Source organism: Felis catus, chromosome E2, assembly GCF_018350175.1.
Source record: "Felis catus isolate Fca126 chromosome E2, F.catus_Fca126_mat1.0, whole genome shotgun sequence".
In the NCBI taxonomy this organism is placed as follows: domain Eukaryota; kingdom Metazoa; phylum Chordata; class Mammalia; order Carnivora; family Felidae; genus Felis; species Felis catus.
Genome location: NC_058382.1, coordinates 51,995,444 through 52,018,416, shown reverse-complemented (window position 1 = coordinate 52,018,416; position 22,973 = coordinate 51,995,444). Strand labels below are relative to the sequence as shown.

General features: G+C 44.3%; 1 long non-coding RNA gene across 1 annotated transcript in view; it reads left to right on the top strand.

Moving 5' to 3' along the window:
• The first annotated feature begins 12,167 nt into the window (after window positions 1-12,167).
• LOC109494955 overlaps window positions 12,168-22,973 on the top strand; it is a 96,147-nt gene continuing 85,341 nt past the window's right edge. Inside the window, exon 1 of the long non-coding RNA XR_002738732.2 lies at window positions 12,168-12,340. This is a non-coding gene — a long non-coding RNA (uncharacterized LOC109494955). The remainder of the gene's footprint in view (window positions 12,341-22,973) is intronic.

Below are 22,973 nucleotides of genomic sequence, written 5' to 3'. Positions count from 1 at the left end.
CCCTCAGGGCTTCTCGTGCCATGAACATCAGGGTTTCTCAACCTCAGCGCTACTGACATTTGAGGCCAGATAATTCTTTGTTGGGAGGGAGGGGGAGGTCTGTCCTGTTGTAGGATATTTAGCAGTATCTCTGGCCTCTACCTGCTAGATGCCAATGGCATCCCTCTCCCCCAAGCTGTAACAACTAACAAGTCTCCAGGCTGTTGCCAACCGTGTGCCCGCTTGAGAACACTGATCTACGCTGACAGGAAGCCAGAAAATTACTAACTCACAAATTAAATGCTGAGATTTACTTAAGACATGGAACAGCCCCTTCCTGGGCAGAGATTCGCAAGGTGGGCAGACGCTGCTGGCTCAGATTGTCCCTTCTCTAGCATTCCCCAAGGGCGCTGGTTTCTTCGATTCCTAGTCCCTCAAAACAGGTGAGAGACATGAGCTGACAGAAGTCAGGCTGAGTGGCCCAGACAATACTAATGGCCCCAAATGGTTATGGTGACCTCATTTTATTCCTCTCTGTGGCCTCTGTCAGAAAGCTAAAGAAGTAAGACAAGCGGGCATTTGGGGACTTGTGAGGGTAGGCCTGCCACACGTTAGAGTTTACAGTCTTTTAGCTTCACTCAAACTGCTACTGTTTTGGTGATACTTACTTGATTGCGAGCAACAATTCAAAAGTTTATATGCAGGGTGCATGTGAGCTCAATTAAATGTTATTAGGGCCTTTGAGAGCCCAAGGACAGGTCCGTCTTTTTCCTCTCTTGGATTTCACAGTTCCTTGCTCCCCCTCTGTCTGCTCTGCTCCCTCTTTGCAGGCTTCCTCTATTTACTGACAGTTCCGTGCCCCTTGAACTCCAGCTTACACATGGCTTTGTCTTTGGTCTCACAAGGATCTATAAGAGGGCAAGCTTAGTTAGTGTATACGATTATTATGGGTTTGGAGAGCCTTAGGTTTGGGAATGAGCCACGGTCCTCAAGATGTACCCCTAAGGAAGCCTAAAGAGCGGTTTGTTCTGGTAAAGCCAACTAAATCACATTGATTGGTGGTGAGGAGATTAAAGGAAAATTCAACGTGTGGTTCTGTAACTGCACACCAGATGGCCCTATCTGCCCACGATTTGAAAGGCCAAAGACCACCCCCCACCCTTTCTGACAAGGATTTCTATATTTGAATTGTCTTTTCCTCTTTGAGTGACCATTTATGCAGGAAGTGACAATTTATGACCATAGATCGATGCATTGTTGCTAAGAGCGGTTTTGTCATTACTCGCAGGGGACACAAGTTTTAGTGTAATATCCCCAGGGCCACATGTCATTAGGTCATGTCATTACTGTGATGCTGGCCATCCCTGCCCCCACAAACGCACACACAAACACCCCAACAATTCTGCAAGCCGGGTACACCTGAAATCGCCATTCTTTGAGAAATTAAGCTTCATGTTTTTGTGCCAAACTCCATAGGCTAATGAGACTTGGGAAGCTTCCTGACTCCTGACAAACTTCTCGTGGGAGGTAACCAATAAGGAAGAATACTAGGCAGGATTCTCAGGCGACACTGTCCTGAGCATTGTGGCCTTACATAGTAAGGCGTGTTTGTATTTCACTTACTCATTCAAACACACAATGAGTGAGAAAAAACTATGCCATGTGTCTGAGGAAAAAAAAAAAAACAACAAGAAAAACAAAACATCCCCTGCATCTAGAAACCAGTCGGTTAGGATAAGACCCACAGACGTACAGGGCACCTGGGTGGCTCAGTCGGTTAAGCTTCCAACTTCAGTTCGGATCATGATCTCATGGTTCGTGGGTTCAAGCCCTGTGTTGGGCTCTGTGTTGACAGCTCAGGGTCTGAAGCCTGCTTCAGATTCTGTGTCTTTCATGCTGTGTCTCTCTCTGACTCAAAAATAAAGAAACATTATACAAAAAAAAAAAAAAAAAAAAACCCACCTACAGGCAAAGAACTATGGTTTGAGGGTTTTAAGAGAAGTTTGAACCAAAATGTACAGGTGTACTGAGACAAGGGGAAATTTCAGGGATAGGATTTCCTATAATTCTCTTTGGGACCAAACTCAGCCAACGTCACTTATAGTGGCCAAGTCACTTAACTTCCCTTATTCTCTTATCAAGCTCTGTTTTTACAGATGAGGAAACTGGGTCACAAGGAATTTAAGTAACTTGCCCACAGTCACTCAGAGAGCGAGAGCCAGCAGGTGCTGGAATTAGAATCCAGACAAGAGGACTAGCCCCCAAACTCACCCTCTCAACCACCTTCCCCCTGTGCTTTCTTTCCACCACAAGGGGTCCCCTGTGCTGGTCCACAGATGGGTGCCCAGGGATTGCCACTCTTCCAGGGGAAAGTGAGAAAAATAAAGTAAAAGAAATGAATTTTTCATGAAACTGAACATATTTCACTTAAAGTACTATTTTTTGTAATATTATATCTGTTCTACTTTTATTTATTTTCTGGTGGTCTGTTTTGTTCCTTTTACTCAGCATGTCTTTATTTATTTTGAGAGGGAGAGAGAATCCCAAGCAGCCTCCACGCTCACCTCAGAACCCAATGCAGGACTTGATCTCACAACCATGAGATCATGACCTCAGCTGAAATCCAGAGTGGGACCCTCAACCGGCTGAGCCACCTAGGTGCCCCTCCCAACCTGTCTTCTTATGAAATTTCTCAAACATGGAGAAAACTTGACACAAGTACAGTGAATGTCTATATTACCATCCCCCCCCCAACACGCACACCTCCGTATAGTCATTGTTAACCTCCTGCAACATGTGCTTTAAAGAGAGAACCTGATTCCCTGAGGCATTAGGAGACACTGATTGCTTTGTATTATCAAAGTCCTTGGGACTAAGTGATCAGACTCAGGGACTAAGTGATCAGACTCATTGTCTCCAGCCCACAGCTAGGCACTCTCCCCTGGTGATTGCATTTCCACTGCGGTGACCTCTCGAAATCAGATCCTCACCTTTGGAAATTTTATTTGTTGTATTTACTTGCCAAGGTCTCAAGTTTCAATGTCGCCTTAGTATATAACTGCTCACCTCTGACCATTCTCAGAATTCTACTTCAGCCTAACTTCATGCCTGGCTACCTTCTGCCCCACAGGGAGAAGAATTACCCTCCAGGGAGGCGGTCCCGATGTCCCAGTCACTGGAAAACTGTGGTGAGGAGGCTGTTCTGCTTAAAGTCCTCCGCCCCCTGCTTCAAGTGTCGGGCACAAGGCAAGATTATTGCGTTAGCTGTTGTCATTGTTGTTATGAGTGAACTGAAGTGAACTTTTAGAATTTTATTTTTTTTAAGGTTTTTATTTTTAAGGAAGCTCTACACCCAACATGGGGCTGGAACTTGCAGCCCTGAGATCGAGTAGCGTGCTCTTCCCACTGAGCTGGCTAGATGCCCAAAGGACTTTAAGAACTTTAAAACTCAACCAGGAAGCACAACTTTGCTTTTATATCTGACTTTGAAGCATATGCATAATTACATGAAGGTTTTCACAAACATTATCACATACGCCATTGTGACAAACATGTAGAGCTGGGTATCATTGGCCTCACTCTATAAGAGATAAACTAAGGTTCAGGGGCGCCTCGGTGGCTTAGTCGGTTAAGCGTCCAGCTTCAGCTCAGGTCATGATCTCGCAGTTTGTGAGTTCAAGCCCCGCATTGGGCTCCGTGCTGACAGCTCGGAGCCTGGAGCCTGCTTCGGATTCTGTGTCTTATTCTCTCTCTGCCCCTCCCTTGCTTGTGCTATCTCTGTCTCTCTCTGTCTCTCAAAAAATATATAAATGTAAAAAAAATATCTTTTTTAATAAAAAAAAGAGATAAACTAAGGTTCAGATTAGCAAATACATCACAGATTTGGCCACAGATAGAGCAGAGACTATACCCAGTTCTCTGAGTTCTGAAGTCTGTTTTTTTTTTATTTTTTTAAAACGTTTATTCATTTTTGAGAGACAGAGACAGAGCACAAGCAGGGGTGGGGCAGAGAGAGAGGGAGACAGAGAACTGGAAGCAGGCTTCAGGCTCTGAGCTGTCAGCACAGAGCCCGACATGGGGCTCAAACTCATGAACCGTTAGATCTTGACCGGAGCCGAAGTCGGACGCTTAACCGACTGAGCCACCCAGGCACCCCAGAAGTCTCTTTTGTTTTTAAGTTTATTTATTTATTTTGAGAGAGACAGTGGGGGAGGGGCAGAGAGAGAGAGAGAGAGAGAGAGAGAGAGAGAGAGAGAGAGAATCCCAAACAGGCTCTACGCTGTCACTGGAGCCCCCAGTGTGGGGCTCAAACTCACAGACTGAGATCATGACCTGAGCCAAAATCAGGAGTCGGATGTTTACCCCACTGAGCCACCCAGACACCCCATGAGGTCTGTATTCTATTAATTACCTTTCTCTACGGCCTCCCATGATTAGCATAGGAAATCTGAACTCAACCAGATGAACTGTGTTTACTCGCACTCGTGGGATGTTCCAGCACATTTGTGGTAAATTCTTTTGGAAAGGAAAGAGTCACATACCCTCCCAGACATTCCTAGCCCTGCCTCTCACCCTCCCCACAGCTTCTCCATAAAGCCTGTCTTCTGTGGGCACGTAGATCAACAGCCAGCTGTTTAAAATGCAACTCCAAACAGCCCTTTCTTTACCCTCCCTTTCTTGAGGCTATAAAAGAAGCTAGGGGTGGCTTCCAGATGAGAGAGCATTCCAAAGTCCTAGCCCAGAGTGACGAGAGGAAGGCTTTCACTGTTCCCACTTGCAATGTTGCAATTTGTGCACGGATTATGTATTCTCAAAAGCTCATTTTTAACTAAATGCATGAGTAAGTACATAAATAAAACTAACATTTCCGGGGCCCCCGTATCTCAGGCCTTTACTACCACAGTGGTATCACGTGCACGTTCTGCAACCTGAATTTTTGTGAACTTGGTCCATGTTTGCGTTCACAGCCTCATCTGCCTCCTTCCCCTTCTTGAGGCTGTTAGCAATACACATACACAGAGGCCTGCACGTTGTCTCGTGGTGTTCTCTGCCTCTAATGCCCTTCCCCAACCGCAGGATTCCTAGTCTCCTGCTTCACGCCCCTTTGTGTGTGTCTTACGGACCTGCTCGGCAGTCAGTGACCTCTATGGTTCTTTCTCAGAATAACATCTGTAAGTGGATAAAATAAAATACATACAGGGGCGCCTGGGTGGCTCAGTCGGTTGAGCGTCAGACTTCCACTCAGGTCATGATCTCATAGTCTGTGGGTTCGAGCCCCGCATTGGGCTCTGTGCTGACGGCTGACAGCCTGGAGCCTGCTGCAGATTCTGTGTCTCTCTGTCTGTCTGTCTGTCTGTCTCTCTCTCTCTCTCTCTGCCCCTTCCATGCCCACACTCTTGTCTCTCAATCATAAATACACATTAAAAATTAAAAAAAAAATACATAGAGCGACACCTGGCTGGCTCATTCAGAAGAGCATGTGACTCTTGATCTCAGGGTTGTGAGTTCGAGCCCCCTGTTAGGGTAAATCAAAACGTAAAAACTAAATAAATAAAATAAAATACATAGAATTGTAAACGCAAGTATATTGAAAGACAATTATTAAAATAGTAACAAAATTGTTAGATAATAATACCTGTGCTTCATTAACATGCATGAAATATCAAGATCTGCTGGTAGGTCTATCAATCACCATGATTTTAAAGTACTGATTAGCGCTAATAATATTTGAAGGTATCTTCAACAGTAGTCATGGGAGAAAATATCTGGGATTTCTACTGATGACGAAAATCACAGGTACTGTGTTAGTTTCCTGCATTTATAATGGAAGGAAATGCTCAACTTCAGGCATAGGTTTGTGAAAGTCAAGAAGCAATTTTCCTCCATCCAAGGTCACAGACTCCTTGAGTTCTGTGCATCCCGGGGTATGAACCCTCGTTCCCAACTTCGCTGTTTCAGGCATGACCGCCTCCAGAAAGTCTTCCTTGAATTCCCAACAGAGCTAACCGACCACTGTGGTAACCAGCCTCCAAGGTGGCCCGGTGACCCCCCACGGCCACCCCGGTGTTCCCGCTCTCATGCAGTCCCCTCCCACACTAAATAGGACCGTCTGTGTGTTGTGTCGAGTGTCACGGCAAGGACACGGGACTTGCCAGCCTTCATCATAAAAGATGTTGTGGCTGCCTCCTTGTTCTCCCTTGGGTCACTTGCTGCGGGGAAACCGGCCGGATGACGTGGAACAGGCAAGTGGAGGGGCCCGCAGGAGGAAGAGCTGAGGTCTCCAGCCAGTAGCCAGCCTCGCCTTGCTGGCCGTGAGCAAACCACCATGAAAGCAGCTCCCAGCCCTGATCAAAACCTTCGGGTGCCTGCAGTCTTGACTGACACCTTAAAGTCACTTCATGAGAGACCCTGAGCCAGAACCATCCTGCTAAGCCATTCCTGAAAGCCTGACCCTCAGAAACTGCGTGAGGAAAGACAGACTCACTGTTGGTGTATGTTGGGGGTCATTGGGTTAGCAGCCATAGCTTCTGTCGTTGGTACACCCTCCTTTGGCCTTCACACAGGTGGAATCCCGTGTCTCCTTCCACGTAGCTGTTAGCATGTAATATTGAAACCGTCTGATTATGTCCATTTCCTCTATGTCTGTAAGAACCATCCGCTTACATGCTGTGCCCCCAACTCCACTCATCCTGCAGTCCCTGGCTTCCAAGTATGAAGTCCAGCACAGACCTTCGCCCACGTAGATTTTAGTCAAAGCTTGTTGAACATCAAAGGGTTGGCAGCCACTATCATATCTCAACGTGAGGGTAACTACATTAGGCCTCAGTTTCCCCATCTGGAAAATGGGGGTTGTCAACGTCTGCCTCTTGGGGCTGAGATAAAGATTATGTGAGTTCACACACATAGTAAGTTTTCCCTAAATGATTATTGCTGATACTAGTTACTAATAAGTCTTTGTGGATTCCCCAAACTTCAGTTTTTCCCCCTAATGGGACTAACAGCCCCCACGGAGAAATTACAGCTGGCATTCATCGAACACATACTCCGTTCCAAGCACTGCGCTAAGCACTCACGACGAATTATGTCATTCTACCAGCCACCTGATGAGGCCGGGATAGCTATAATCCCCGCTTTACGGATGGGAGAACTGAGGCTTAGAGAGGTAAAAAGCTTGCCTCCAAATCAGAGACGTGCAACGCCCCACTAGAACCTGGTTTTCTCTGATTCTTCACCGCAGGCTCCGCACGAAATCACGGTAGTGAACTTGCAGACTGTAAAAATCCCATTTTTAGACAAAGGATCCTTACTGCTGTTTGTCAGTGTGCCCTCCTGGGGCCCCCAGAAGGGTGAAAGGAAGAAAGGAGACTGGAATCTGCAATGATACTTACGCTGCTCAGGTTTATACACAGCATCTCATTTCATGCTTCCAGTCTCACCTCCCCCTTAATGCAGACAAGCACGCCCAGACGAAGGGCATAAAATTACATGGCTATGGTCTGTGTGTGTGTGTGCGTGTGTGTGTGTGTGTGTGTGTGTGTGTGTGTGTGTGTGTGTGTGTGTGTATGTATCTGTCTGTGTGTGTGTATGTGTCTCCAAAGCTGTTCCTGGAGCCAGCATTCCTAAGAAGTATTTAGCACAAGGCTAGGTGCTTTAGACTCCAAAGCTGAGTAAATTTCAGGTACAACATCTGTTTAATAAATGTCAGTTCACTAGGCTCTGGTTAATCATAAAGATAGATACTAAAATGGCTTACTCAAGCCGGATAACATCTATCTTTAATAGAGATTGGTGTCTTGGGTGAAAGACATAGGATAAAAACCTAAAACAAAAGAGTCTTTAAAGGAAGGTGCACGCCAACTGCACCCCCCCCCCCGTCCTCCTCACTGCCAGCTGGAAAATGGATGTGATGCCTGGAGCTTAAGCAGCCTCCTTGGGCCATGAGGTAACACTTGCATCCAGGGAAATGAAGAAAGCCACAAAAAAAGGCTGACTGACAACTTTATAGAACTCTCATGTCAACTCTTTACTCCCAATTTCATATTTATTTGAGAGAAATAAACTGCACGGGTTTCAACCACTCTTAAAGTGGGTGTTCCTGCCGCTTGACCCAAGCCTAATCGAAGAAGTTCACCAACACCAACTTACTTTGCTTTCCAGATTCCAAAATGTTCTTTTTATAATTTCCTCTCCTTCTTCCTTTCTCCTTAAATATTTATTTACCAAAGCAAGATAAAAGTATTACTTTTTTGTCATTTTAATGAGTTTTTGGGAGAAAGTGGCTATAAATGTATATGTCCAATCTACTGTCTTGAAGTTTACCCTCATAATTTTTTTGAGAAAATTAGACGGTGTAATGAGTAGGAAGTTCCTAGTATAATGCCTAACCCAGGGCAGGCACTCATTAAATGCCCACAATTATTGTGTCTCTCTTATCATATTATCATGTGTCTCTCTTATCATGTTATTTTTTCAAATGCTTTCTCTGGTGCTCTTATCTAAAGGCCACAGTAGATGTAAATTAAAAAACAAAACGCCCCATGCCATGCATATATTTTGGAGTTGTGCTAATCTAAATCAGCACACGTTTATTGATTATTTTTTCATAAATCAAGAGAATATTTGTTGTGACAGGGAAACTTAAACAGCCTGGTTTAGCTCCCCTAGGCAATCCAGCATGTTTTGTTGACTTAGCAGAAATAAAATGGATCACATGCAAAGAAGTCATTCCCCTGCCATCTCCCTTCCTCATGGGCTAGGTCCTTAGAACTGTGATCAAATTCTTACAAGAAAGTTCAGAGAGAGACGTACCAGGTCTTTTCCTCAACACTGTGCGTCTGTGTGTGTCTGTGTCTTTGTGTTTATGTCTGTTCTGTGTGTGTGTGTATATCTGTATGTACATGTCTGTGTGTGTGTGTGTGTGTGCGCGCCTGTGTGAATCTGTGTGTGTGTGTGTATGTGTGTGCATGAGATGCAGAAGGTGATGGGGGCGGTGAGGGGGCTCTGGGTCCCAGGGTCTGACAGAACTGAATGCTCATTTCACCCCCTATTTCCAGCGGGTGTTTGGGTAAAAATCTGAACTTCAACCTCTATTTCTTCAGCTGAAAACACAAGGGTAATTTCTTTCTTTCCTCTTTCAAACTCCAAATCTCCTTTTAAAAACACCAAAAACCCACAACAGTTCTAATCTTTTCATCTTTGCCTTTCTCTTTGTCCCAGTGCTTTCTCCATCTCTAGGGACTGCTAAAAATAGCCCTACAACCCAGCTGGAGGCGGCATAATGGCCGCTTATGCAAGTCAGGAGCCTATCCAAGTCAGGCTCTGCCCCTAAGATCTAATGCAATTAGATCTCAGTTTCCCCAACCAGAAAGTGCCGGTAACGTTAATGCCTGCCTCTTGGAAGGGTGAGGGAAAGATTGCATGAGATAATGCCTGCAAATGCTTAGAACAGGGACTGCTGCATGTTCCCTAGTAACTGTGAGCAAATGATACTATGTTGCAGGCACTGTGCTAAAAACTTTCTGTGGGTTATTTGCTTATCACAAAAACCCTAAGAGACCGATACTATTATTTTCTCCATTTTGCCAGCAAGGTAGGCAAAGGGTAGGAACTTTCCTAATTTATCTGTAGAGCCTAAAAAATGGTGCAACCTGGGTTTGAACTAAGTAAATCTGCCCCATCCGTTACTGTCTTCTCCACTACTCTGCGGCACCGATCTGAATCAGCCTTTGTGCTGAAGGTAATTAACTGATTGTTGCACTTTCTTCAATTTTTTGCATCAATTTAAAAACATTAAGAAATTATTATGTTTGTCTTCTGGGCCAAGTATAGAAAATAATGGCCAATATCATTCATTCAGCTCTTACCAAACACTCTAGACAATTAACTCATTGAATCTCACAATGACCCCTGGAGGAGGAGACTCTTCATATCCCCATTATACACATGTGAAAACAGAGGCCGAGAGGTTGAGTATGAAGAAGTAGCAAGTGGCAGAGATCTGGTGCCCCAACTCATACCTTGATATCATGCTGCCTCTGAAGACATGGTCCCTGCCCTTAAGAAACTTGTAATCTGCCCGAGAAGGTAGCCCCTTGCACCTGCAATATCCCTACTTGTGTCCCCGCTCCCTCACTTTCCCCCACCTCTTCCACGCTCAGAAACTGCCCCGCACAGCAGCTTACCCGTGTCAAAGTTGAGCACTTGAGCTGCACCCCCTCCATGGTGACCACCCTGGCTTCACCCTGGATGTAGGCAGCGGTGGCCCGCCTCTGGGACCATGTGATCTCAAACAGCCTTCTGCTACACTGCCCCAGACACATTGCAGCATCCCGTGCGCGGGGCTCAATATCCATCTTGAAGGTGTTGAATGCTTGATGGAAGATGGTCTTCATTATCTATAAGGAAAAGGCAAGAGACTTAAGAGCCTGGGTCTCTGCTCCAGGAAACCCATCAGCCAGGCTGACAAAACTATGTTCCTCCACATGATTTTTAACAACAAGCCAGGAGATGAATGGAATTTCCCATAACTGATGCTGGTGGAGGATGGGTATGATAATTAAAGTTATCTCAAAAAAAATTTTTAAGTAGGCTTTGCACCCAGGACAGAGTCCAGTGTGGGGCTTGAACTCACAACCCTGCGATCAAGACCCAAGTTGAGATCGAGTCGGGTGCTGGGGGCTCCTGGGTGGCTCAATTGGTTAAGCCTCCAACTCTTGATTTCAGCTCAGGTCATGATCTCATGGTCTGTGAGATCGAGCCCTGTGTGGGGCTCTGGGCTGATAGCGTGGAGCCTGCTTGGGAGTCTCTCTCTCTCTCTCTCTCTCTGCTGCTCCTGGACACATGCTCGCTCTCTCTCTCTCTCTTTCTTTTAAAAATAAATAAATAGGGGCGCCTGGGTGGCGCAGTCGGTTAAGCATCCGACTTCAGCCAGGTCACGATCTCGCGGTCCGTGAGTTCGAGCCCCGTGTCAGGCTCTGGGCTGATGGCTCAGAGCCTGGAGCCTGTTTCCAATTCTGTGTCTCCCTCTCTCTCTGCCCCTTCCCCGTTCATGCTCTGTCTCTCTCTGTCCCAAAAATAAATAAACGTTGAAAAAAAATAAAAATAAATAAACATTAAAAAAAAAGAGTTGGATGCTTATCCCACTGAACAACCCAGGTACCCCACTTATCTAAAATGTTGCTTATGATAGGTTAATAATAAAGAAAATGCCAGTCTGTATTTGGTTCTTAATGTGACACCAGAAAAAAAAATTACAACTCTTTTGATACAGCCTCTAAATGGAATGTAGCTTTTCCTTCCATTGTGAATGTAGTCACTGTGATACCCACAACTTCATGTCCAATAAAAATGCTGGGTGTTTTCAAATGACATCATGGTTGGTGCAGAAATCCCAAGCATTGTGTATGCTTATCACATCTTTGAAATTAACCAAGTTATAAAACTTATATCTTATGTCGCTAGATCTTATATCATGCATTGTGAAAGAAGCACATATATTCTACTCGTGCATTTTTTTTAATTGATAACTGTATTTTAAAAGCACAATCCTGAGAGGGTTTCTGTAGGTTTCTCAGACTGTCAAAGTCCTCTATACAAAACAGGTTCAGATTCGATGTCTATTTCATATAGTTTGTTTCTGACATTACTTCCTATAAAAGAATCCCCCTATGAAGTTCGTGCTTTTTTCTGTCCTGATTATTGAGATGAGCTGAGATACAGAGAGGGGAGGCCAGTTTCCAAAGATCACACCGTAAGCGGCAAAACTTGCCTTTGAAATCAGGCCCCAACGTTCAGTGGCCTCTTAGACGTAGTCCCTGCCTTTAAGGAATTTATCATCTGCTGGGACAGATAGATGTATTTGTTGCACCTGCTTTATTGCATCCTGCATACAACTCCCATTTCCTTCCCTACCTCCATCCGAGGAAAGTTTCTCTGTCTCTTAGCGCATCACACAAAAAATAAAGGTAGACGCATTTTCATTAACTGCAGATTGTGTATTGAGAATGGTTTCACGTGTCTGAAACTGTCTTCGGCAGACCCTGGGTGGAAAGGGCACCTAAACTAACTTATCCTACGCGTGGATTACTTTGGCCCAGAATTAAAGATTTAATGGATGAGCTGGGCGACAGCCTACACAGGCCCATTACATTTTGAGGTGACTCATTTGAGAAATTTTCTTCTGTAGACACCAGTACACTTCATCCCAGGAGGGAAAAATCTTCATCCGCGCTCAGCAAAGAACCCGTCTCTGTGTTACAGTATCAAGAGCTAAAGCAAGAAGGGGAGAAAAAGGAGCTGGGGATAACCTAAAAATGCATCTGCCAGGGACACTGGCCTCCGATTCGGTGTCTTCTGTTAGCAGGTAAGAGGAGCTTCCAAGGTGAAGCATTTTTGCAGGCGCGTTGCGATTCACGTCAGTGCAGATTCTAGCGGGACACACACTAATAGCTATTCCCCTCCTCCTTGCTCAGGGAACCCAGCATTTATCTGGAAGCAAAGTGCACCACCCCAGCAAGTAAACCTCCATCATCCAAGTTAATCAAGGTCACGCCTTCTCTTTGCTAGTGATAGGTCAGTGGATCAGCACGTAACCCAGTTCTGGCCAATGAGATATGAGGGAAAGTCTCTTGAGAATTTCTGAAGAGGTTTTTCCTCCCGGAAAGAGAGGGGCTTTGGAAAAGAGAGTTTGCATTCTACTTGGAAGTCTGTGATGTGAGGGCCTGGTGTGTGGACTTGAGGCAGCAGGACGGAGATACTACGGGGACACTGGACCTGGCTGGACAGACGAACAGAAGAGCCTGGATCTTGGGGGCACCTGGGTGGCTCAGTTGGTTAGGCGGCAGACTCTTGATCTCAGGTTAGGTCGTGATCCCACCGTTCCTGAGTTCAAGCCCCGTGTCAGGCTGTGCACTGATGGTGTGGAGCCTGCTCGGGATTCTCGCTCTCCCCGCCCCTCCTCCTGCTCTCTCTCTCTCTCTCTGCTCCTCCCCCGCTCGCGCTGTCTTTCTCTCAAAATAAACAAACTTAAAAAAAAAAAAAGAAAGAAAGAAGCTGCTTATACAGTTAGGACAAAAATATCTCTGGTAACCAGAATGCCTGATTTGGAGTGGTTTCAGGGCTGGTAATTTAAGGACCCACATTCTTTTTATCTTTTCAGTCTGCTGTCCTCTTCGGAACATTAGCTTCTCTTCTTGCACTGGGTCCATTCCCGGTTCCGAGGTTGCTGCCACTGCCCGAAAGCGAGAATATGCAGAGGCAGGAAAAGAGAGCATCCCTTTTCTTGTGTCCCCACTCAAGAATGAGGGAAATCAGGGCGCCTGGGTGGCGCAGTCGGTTAAGCATCCGACTTCAGCCAGGTCACGATCTCGCGGTCCGTGAGTTCGAGCCCCGCGTCGGGCTCTGGGCTGATGGCTCAGAGCCTGGAGCCTCCTTCCGATTCTGTGTCTCCCTCTCTCTCTGCCCCTCCCCCGTTCATGCTCTGTCTCTCTCTGTCCCAAAAATAAAAAAAAAAAAAACGTTGAAAAAAAAAGAATGAGGGAAATCGTCCAGGACACCCCTCCCTGGCCAGAATCACACCACATATTCATCCTTGAATTGACCATTGACTAGCAAGGGGGACAGCATTCTGATTTTTGAGTTAGACTGAAGGAGATTCACCCTCACCCTAGGGCCAGGGGGAAGCCAGTTCCAAAAATCCCATGAACACAGTCATGACTGCATTAGCAAGGAGGAAGCTGAGTGTGTGTGCTTGTGTGGTGCCGATGCTGAGTGAGGAAAAGAGAAGTTTCCTAGGCATCAAAGAACGCCTGGCCACCCACTCTCATGGTGCATCCACAGGAGGAAATACATTAGAAGAAATACTGGCACCAAAAATACGGTGTGCAGCCAAGGGAGACAAGTGTGATTCCAAGGGAAAAAACATCATGCTATGAAAATGTTCAGTAATGAATTCAGCACTTATAAAATACCATTTAAGTGTTGCTTCCTCATTAACAGTGACTTCTAACTTATCCCTGCCTACCCCCCATATCTTTTTGGTTGATCTGACTGATAGTCAGCCGTAGTGAATCTCTAACAGCATGAGGCAAACACAATCAATGGAAATTTTTTACAAAGCAGAATTGCAAGTCTTCCCAAAAGTGTGAGCTTTCATGAAATCTATGCCGGTTATTTCAGAGATCTGCTTCAAGTGTGGGCAAAGGAACCCACAGAAGCACACTAGTTAACAATTGAGTTAACAAATAAATATATTGGATTATGGGGCTAAAAAAAAAAAAAAGACTACTGATCAAAATTCATGAGGTTCTTGAATATCATTTTTGCCAGTGAGACCTTCTTTGTGTTCCTAATGTGGAAGACAGTTGTGAAGGACAAGGTTGGTAATGCTGTTGTATAATTTTGCAGGAAAATTAACCATCCCTCCCCCCCTCCAAATTAACATTTGACTCATTTTTCTTTCTAAAATTCTGCAGAGTTGCTATCATGGCCTACATTTGGGCAAATATCACATACAATGAACTTACTGTCATAATTTATAGCCACAGCTTCCCCTCCATTGATAACACAATTTTGGTTACTTATCAATGGGGCCGAAGTCCTCATTTTAAGACACCAAACGATCTTGGGGTAATAAGGACTTCCAGCCTGCTAAAATCATGATTACGAAGAGTCTCTAGAAACATGCTTTATGATGCTATGGGTATATGATGCTATATGATGCTATGTGTAAAAACACAGGGCACCAAGAGAATTGTAAGCATGTAAAAATATTTATACATTTGGATAAGAACCGAGGCAAAAATACAAGTGGGTACGTATAGAGGAATTAAAACTAATTCCTTTTTTCCCTTTTCCTTTTCTTCCCCCCAAATATATTTTATTCTTAATGATTTTTTTATTAACAATAAGCCCAGGAAAATAATCCAATATGCTTTTGAGCTATTTAGCCTAACATTGTAGTAGTTTTGTGTATTGATTAGGGACAGCCCTGATGTGTGCTCCCGGGGCATGAAAGGCAGAATCTAAGATGCCTCAAAGACCCCCATCTGGTATTCACAGTCTTGAGTTATACCTGCCCTTTAATGTGGACTCAACTGATCAACTCTCTTCTAAAGAATACAATATGGCGGAAGACGTGGAACGTCTCTTCTGGAATTAGGTCATAGACTGTGACTTCCATCCTGGGTGTCCGGCCTCTCTCCCCCTTTGCTCAGTCACCCTGACTGAGGGAAGGCATGTTATGAGCTATCTTATGAGAAGGCCTGTGGGCTCCCGACAAGAGCCTTACAAGGGAGCTTGATTCACACTCCACAACCACACATCCACACACGGACCCCAGTTAAGCCTTGAGATGAGGGCAGGCCCAGCCTCCACCTTCACTACAGCCTTGAGAGCCATGCTGAGCCAGAGGGAATCAGCTAAGCCATACCTAGATCCCTGACCCACAGACACTGAGACATCGTCAAGGTTGTATTTACCAATATTGTGCCTGGAAACACTTTTTTTTTTCCTCTCTGGGGGCAGAGTTACAGAACTGCTTGTTAGAAATCAATAAATGCCACTGACATATTTTTATATAACAGAAGTGTTGATGACAATGTTTATTTGAAAATGAAAGACACACAAAGGGAAGTTTAAAGTACTCTAGAGTTTCTTAGACAATGAAGAGCAAAGACGTCTCTACCCTGTTCTCCTTGTACTTATTGAGGGGCTGAGAGAGAGTATGGCAGAGAAATCTCACAACATTGGAATCAGAAGCCGGACACGCCAAAGCCATATATCAGTGGCAGAAGGTTCCATAGGTTTTCGGGTGGAAACCCAGCTGTTTGACTGCCTGATGTGAGCTCGGGGATTCCTTCCTTACATAGGTGACCTCGACCCCATAGGCAGAGAGAGATCCAGGTAGAGGCTGTGGGCTCAGGTTTCTGGTGTGGGCATCTGGAGGCAGAAGCAGGTTAGGGAGATGGTGGAGAAAAACAGTTATGACAACAGAGCTTTCTAGTTGATTCTGACCACAGGTCTGGCACGGATCGACTCACATGGTTATTGCTTGTTATTTCAACTAGCATCGGCTGAGAGCCCAGCATGTGCTAGACGTGGCATTAGGCTCTGTGGATACCAAGAGAGAAAGGGTGCAGTCTAGAACCCTAAGTCTAGGCCCCAAACCAGAGTTACCAGTGTGGCTCAGTAAAGTGGATAAAGAGTCAAGATGTGTTTGAGTTTGGGGCACCTGGGTGGCTCAGTCGGTTAGGCGTCCCACTTAGGCTCAGGTCATGATCTCACAGTTTGTGAGTTTGAGCCCCGTGTGGGGCTCTGTGCTGACAGCTCAGAGCCTGGAGCCTGCTTCAGATTCAATGTCTCCCTCTTTCTCTGTCCTTCCCCTGCTCTCTCTCTCTCACTCTCTCTCTCTCAAAAATAAATAAACATTAAAAAAAATTTTTTTTAATTATTTTCTCACCATTCTAGAAGCTAGAATTCTAAGATCAAAGTCCTGGCAGGTTGGTTTCTAATGATGCCCCTCTCCTTGGCATACAGATGGCCACCTTCTCACTGTGTCCTCACAAGATTGCCTCTCGGTCAGTGTGTCTTGTGTCTTAATCTCTTCTTCTTCTTTTTTTTTAATATTTATTTATTTTTGAGAGAGAGACACAGAGCATAAGCGGGGGAGGGGCAGAGAGAGAGGGAGACACAGAATCCAAGCTTTGAGCTGTCAGCACAGAGCTCGACACGCGGCTATAACCCATGGACCGTGAGATCATGACCTGAGCCGAAGTCAGATGCTCAACCGACTGTGCCACCCAGGCGCCCCATTAATCTCTTCTTATGAGGACACCAGTCCTATCGGATTCAGGCCACATATAGGACCTCATTTTATCTTAATTACCTCTCTAAAGATTCCAAACACAGCCACATTTGGAGGAAGTGGAGGTTTAGACTTCAACACATGAATTTGAAGGTAGGGGGACACACAGTTCAACCCCTGTGCTGAAAAAGTTGAAGCCTGTCTAAGACGGACAATGTGAAAATTAGCTCCTACTGAAAAAGAAAGAGCAGGGAGAGAAGACACAAAACCACAAAATTCACAGGAAGCCTTTTCTTTTTCCTTTTATTTAATTTAATTTGTTTTTTAATTTACATCCAAGTTAGTTAGCATATAGTGCAACAGTGATTTCAGGAGTAGCTTCCTTAGTGCCCCTTACCCATTTAGCCCATCCCCCCTCCCACAACCCCTCTAGCAACTCTCTGTTTGTTCTCCATATTTAAGAGTCTCTTCTGTTTTGTCCCTCTCCCTGTTTTTATATTATTTTCACTTCCCTTCCCTTATGTTCATCTGTTTTGTATCTTAAAGTCCTCCTATGAGTGAAGTCATATGATACTTGTCTTTCTCTGAACTCATTTCGCTTAGCATAATACCCTCCAGTTCCATCCACGTCGTTGCAAATGGCAAGATTTCATTCTTTTTGATTGCCAAGTAATACTCCATTGGAGATATATACACCACATTTTCTTTATCCATTCATCCATCGATGGACATTTGAGCTCTTTCCATACTTTGGCTATTGTCAGTAGCGCTGCTATAAACATTGGAGTGCATGTGTCTCTTTAAAACAGCATACCTGTATCCCTTGGATAAATGCCTAGTAGTGCAATTGCTGGGTCATAGGGTCGTTCTATTTTTAGTTTTTTGAGGAACCTCCATACTGTTTTCCAGAGTGGCTGCACCAGTTTGCATTCCCACCAACAATGCAAAAGAGATCCTCTTTCTCCACATCCTCGCCAACATCTGTTGTTGCCTGAGTTGTTCATGTTAGCCATTCTGACAGGTGTCAGGTGGTATCTCATTGTAGTTTTGATTTGTATTTCCCTGACGATGAGTGATGTTGAGCATTTTTTATGTGTCGGTTGGTCATCTGGATGTCTTCTTTGGAAAAGTGTCTATTCATGTCTTTTGCCCATTTCTTCACTGGATTGTTTTTTGGGTGTTGACTTGGATAAGTTCTTTCTAGATGTCATTTGTAAATATCTTCTCCTATTACGTTGGTTGCCTTTTAGTTTTGCTGATTGTCTCATTTGCTGTGCAGAAGCTTTTTATGTTGATGAGGTCCCAATTGTTCATTTTTGTTTTTGTTTCCCTTGCCTCCAGAGACATGTTGAGTAAGAAGTTGCTACGGGCAAGATCAAAGAGGTTTTTGCCTGCTTTCTCCTCAAGGATTTTGATGGCTTCCTGTCTTACATTGAGGTCTTTCATCCATTTTGAGTTTATTTTTGTGTGTGGCGTAAGAAAGTGGTCCAGGTTCATTCTTCTGCATGTTGCTGTCCCATTTTCCCAGCACCACTTTCTGAAGAGACTGTCTTTATTCCATTGGATATTCCTTCCTACTTTGTCAAAGATTAGTTGGCCATGTGTTTGTGGGTCCCTTTCTGGGTTCTGTATTCTGTTCCACTGATCTGAGTGTCTGTTTTTGTGCCAGAAACATTTTCCCTCAAGATCACATAGCAGCTACAGAATGCCATACGATTGTGAACCATTGCTTTGGGGGCTGGAAGATATAGTATCTTCCCACACCCACTTCTTAGAGTAGTACCTAGAAAATAGTAGGCACTCAATAAAGGCTCAATGAGTGGATGAGTGCATAGTTATTAATATACATAAGATATAGTACGGGTAGTTAGGTAATAATCAACAATTCCTATGTTCCTTAAATATAACCTAGTTATTTAAATGCTTATTTTCACAATGTTAAAATTGAACAGATTTCTTGCTCAAATTGTATCAAGTACTGTGTCTCTTCCAATTTTATTTTAATCTGTAGGTGTACATTTAACCCACCAGTTGGAAGATACTTGTTCTGCCTAAGCATTAATAAAGTCAGGCGTTTTCTTCTCTGAATTATTCTATACTATCTTTGGAGGGGGAGGGAAACGAGCCTTTGGCAATAGTAGCAGATTGAGTCTGGGATGTGAGCAACGTAGTCCTCCATAAACAGATGAAGCAGTTGGCAGAAGTTCGGTGACTCATGCCATCTCATGTGTTACTCCAGTGTTTCTCAACCTCTAACAAGTACCAGAATCACCCAAGGGTCTCGTCGAAGCACAGACTGTCGGGACCCATTCTTCACAGTATCTGATTCTGGGGCTCTGGAGTAGGCCCTGAGAATTGGCATCTCAACTAGTTCCTGGTCATGCCAATGCCGCTTGTCCAGGGAGCGTACTTTGAGAACCACGGAACTGCCCGTGGGTCTCTCAGCTTCGGTGCTCTTGACACAGGACCCAGATAATCCTTCGGGATAGGGTTGGTGGTCTTTTGTGCGTCACAGGATATTTAGTAAAAATCCTGGCTTCTATCCCCTAGATGCCATAGCACATTCTCCTCCTTGTGTGACACCCAACAATGTCTCCAGACATTATCAAATGTCCCCAGAGTACAATCATCCCCAATTAAGAACCACTGCTCTCTAGCATTTTCTTCTACTTTTTGACTTTCAGATTCAATTGCTAATATATATTTCCACCCAGGGCTGCAGAGAGGAAGTTCTAAACCATGAAAGCTAATATTCATTCAGTATATAATAGATACCATGCATTGGCCGAGACTTTTGCATACATTATCCGACCAAATTCTTATAATAAAAATTGAAGTAGGTACTAAGGTGAGTGACATTCTACATTTGAAGGAACTGACACATAGTGGAGAAAGGTAAACCATGGTGAATAACCATATGAATTAAGAGCTGATTGCACAATATGTGCAAAGGCCTCTGGGAAGGCATTATTATCCCTATTTTAAGATGGCGGAACTAAGCCTGGTTTCTGGTTTCAGGACTAAGGTTTAGAGAAGCTGAGGAAATTGTCTGGGTTGAACACCCAGTAAAGGGCGGAGCCAGTCTGGTTCTAGAACCTGTTCTTTACCTTCGCATACTTTTTTTTGTTCCACCTTATCCACTTTGGGGGAAAAACAGGTGAGAGCAAAAGATGAATATAACTGTTAATAAGGATTTGGATTTGCTCTAGATTTCAGCCCCCCATGATAACCTTCAGTTCCTTTAAACTTGATAAAAGCAAAATTATTTGTTAGAACACAAGTCTGCAGGGACGTCTGGGTGGCTCAGTCGGTTGAATGTCTGGCTCTTGGTTTCAGCTCAGGGCATGATCTCATGGTTCCTGGGTTCGAGCCCCACACTGGGTTCTGTGCTGACAATGTGGAACCTGCTTGGGATCCTCTCTTTCTCCCTTTCTCTGCCCCTCCCCTTCTTGCCCTCTCTCTCTCAAAATACATAAGTAAGCTTAAACACACACACACACACACACACACACACACAAACACACACAAACAAGTCTGCTGAAAGACATTCATTAGTTGGAAAGAATTCTTACAGTCAGATTTCTAGAAACTCCTCTTTTTTTTTTTTGAGACAAATCAACATCCATACACTATGACTAACTAAAGTCCAAAGTTTATTTCTATTTACTGATATGTCCTCCAGTGTCCTTTCTCTGTCTTGTGAGCTCACCGAGGACACCACTGTCTATTTAGTAGTCATGTCTCCTTAGGTCCTCAAGACTGTGCCTTTCCTTGCTTTTAATGACCATGACCATTTTGAGGAGTGCTAATCAGTTATTTTGTAGAATGTCCCTCAAATGGGAATTCTCTGATATCTTTATCATGGTTAGTTTGGGGTAATGGTGTTTGGGAAGAGGCCACAGATATAAAGTGCCATTCTCATCACATCATCTCAAGGGTACCTCCTACTACCATGACTTATGATCAAGGTTGATGTTAACCTTGATCTCCCGCCTGAGGTCATGTCTGTCAGGTTTCTCCACTGTGGCTATGCTCCCCTCCCTGCTTGGCCCTTTTCCATACAGTCCTCTCTGGAAGGCAGTCACTGTGCGCAGCCCACACCTAAGCAGTGAGAGAGATGCTTCGCCTCCTTGAGGACAGAGTACATACAGACATTATCTGGAACATTCTAGACATTTCCAAACATTTTTTTGTTTCCTTTCTAGTTCCTTGCAAATAATAAAGGTTTATGAAATGTTTCTGAATGAAAGAATAAGGAAACATTATTAGACCTAGCATTTGGTTCCCCTCATTCATTTCTCCTGAACCAACAGTATATAAGAGACGTTTTGTCTCTGAACTATGGATGCCTTGTGAGTGTATAAGCCTTCAAGGGCAGAAACCAGGCCTAGCTGTCTTTGTGGGGTAGGGTCTGGCAAACTAAAAGTGGGGAGTCTGACAACATTTTAAAATTGGTATGTTTTTTCTTGCATCTCAACCCAAATTTGATCAGTAACCATTTTTCTGGTTTTGAAATTGTGCTATATTATGTAAGATACTACCATAGCGGAAATTGAGTGAAAGTTATGTGGCAGGGAAGGAGGGTTATAATCAAGGGGGGAAAGGTCTAAAAATACTCCTGGGGCAGAGGGTGATAATGGAGAAAAAAGTTGAGAAACATTGCTTCTAGACGATGTTCAGTAGGTAAGAAGAAAGCCACTCTGAGAGCTTGGGTAGAATATATTGCTAAAACAGGTGTCCAAGGAAAATCAGATACCTGGTCCTCTTTGCCCGTTTAAGAGATGAGGAGATTGAAACCAAAAAAGATGTGACTTGCCCTTGAGCCCTTCAGTGAATCTGTGGCAGACTGAATCCAAGAGAAAGCTTCTGAGGCCACGATTACCTCTCCTTCCGCTTCTGCAAGGAGAGCGCTTATCAGACGGCTTCTGGGCACCTGCATGAGAAGCACACATGCACCAGCCCAAGTTGGCAAAAGGAAGCAACAGAATCCAACACGGCTTGGAGCTTGTGGCCAATTTCCAAGGGACTTCAAGCCCTGTGATTCAGCTGAGACTTAAATGTTAAATGTTTAAGCGATTCTTGGACAGAAAGGAGGTCCTGAAAAGTTTGAGGTATGCACTGACTTGCTGTAAGAGACATTTTTATAGAAGTTCTCATAAAAGACCAATCTTCCTTATAGTCTGAAATTAAACAGAACAGAATTTTAAAACGTAGTAACCCCGATGGAAACCTATTACATTGATGTGATTACCGGTGATCTTTGGAAGTTCTAAATATACAATCACAGGATTAGCTTATTGGAATGAAGACAGTCATTAAGAATAACCGATTACCTCTTTTACTTGTCATATTTTAAATGCTTTGCTAATACACTCAAAGAGTGAGCCATTAAAAAATCATCTTTTTTTTTTTTTTTTTTTTTTTGCCTACGTACAAATCATGCAATAGAGCAAACGGACATATAAGGACAGGGAGAGAATAACAGAATTCTTTAAATACATAGAATTACAACTGAGGGAGTCGTACATTATTACTAGCCTGTAGCATGTTTAATTAAATTAAATCCAGACATCCTTTGGTGACAATCAGAACGGTCCAAAGGCAGCCATCAGGGCTTCAGTGTAGCTCTCAGGCTGGCAATCCAGAGTCTACGGGTCAAATCTGCAGATGCCTATTTTGTAAAAAATGTTTTGCTGGAACACAGCCACGCCCATTGTTTGCGTATTGCCTATGGCGGCTTTAGTATTACTACTCTCTTCTGGAAGGAGATAGTAGCCTCTACCGCTTAAGAAAGAGAATGTAATCAGACCCTTTGTGATTGGAGGGTTTAAAAGAAAAGGCTGGGTGGCTCAGTCGGTTAAACGTCCGACTTCAGCTCAGGTCACGATCTCACCGTTCCTGGGTTCGAGCCCTGTGTCAGGCTCTGTGCTGAGCGCTCAGAGCTTGGAGCCTGCTTTGGATTCTGTGTCTCCCTCTCTCTCTGCCCCTCCCCCACTCATGCTCTGTCTCTCTCTGTCTCAAAAATAAATAAAAACACTTAAAAAAACTAAAAAAAAAAAAAAGAAGAAATTCAATGAGCTATTAAAAAACAAAAACAAAAACAGGGGCGCCCGGGTGGTGCAGTAGTTGAGTGTCCGACTTCAGCTCAGGTCATGATCTCGCAGTTTGTGGGTTCGAGCCCCGCGTCGGGCTC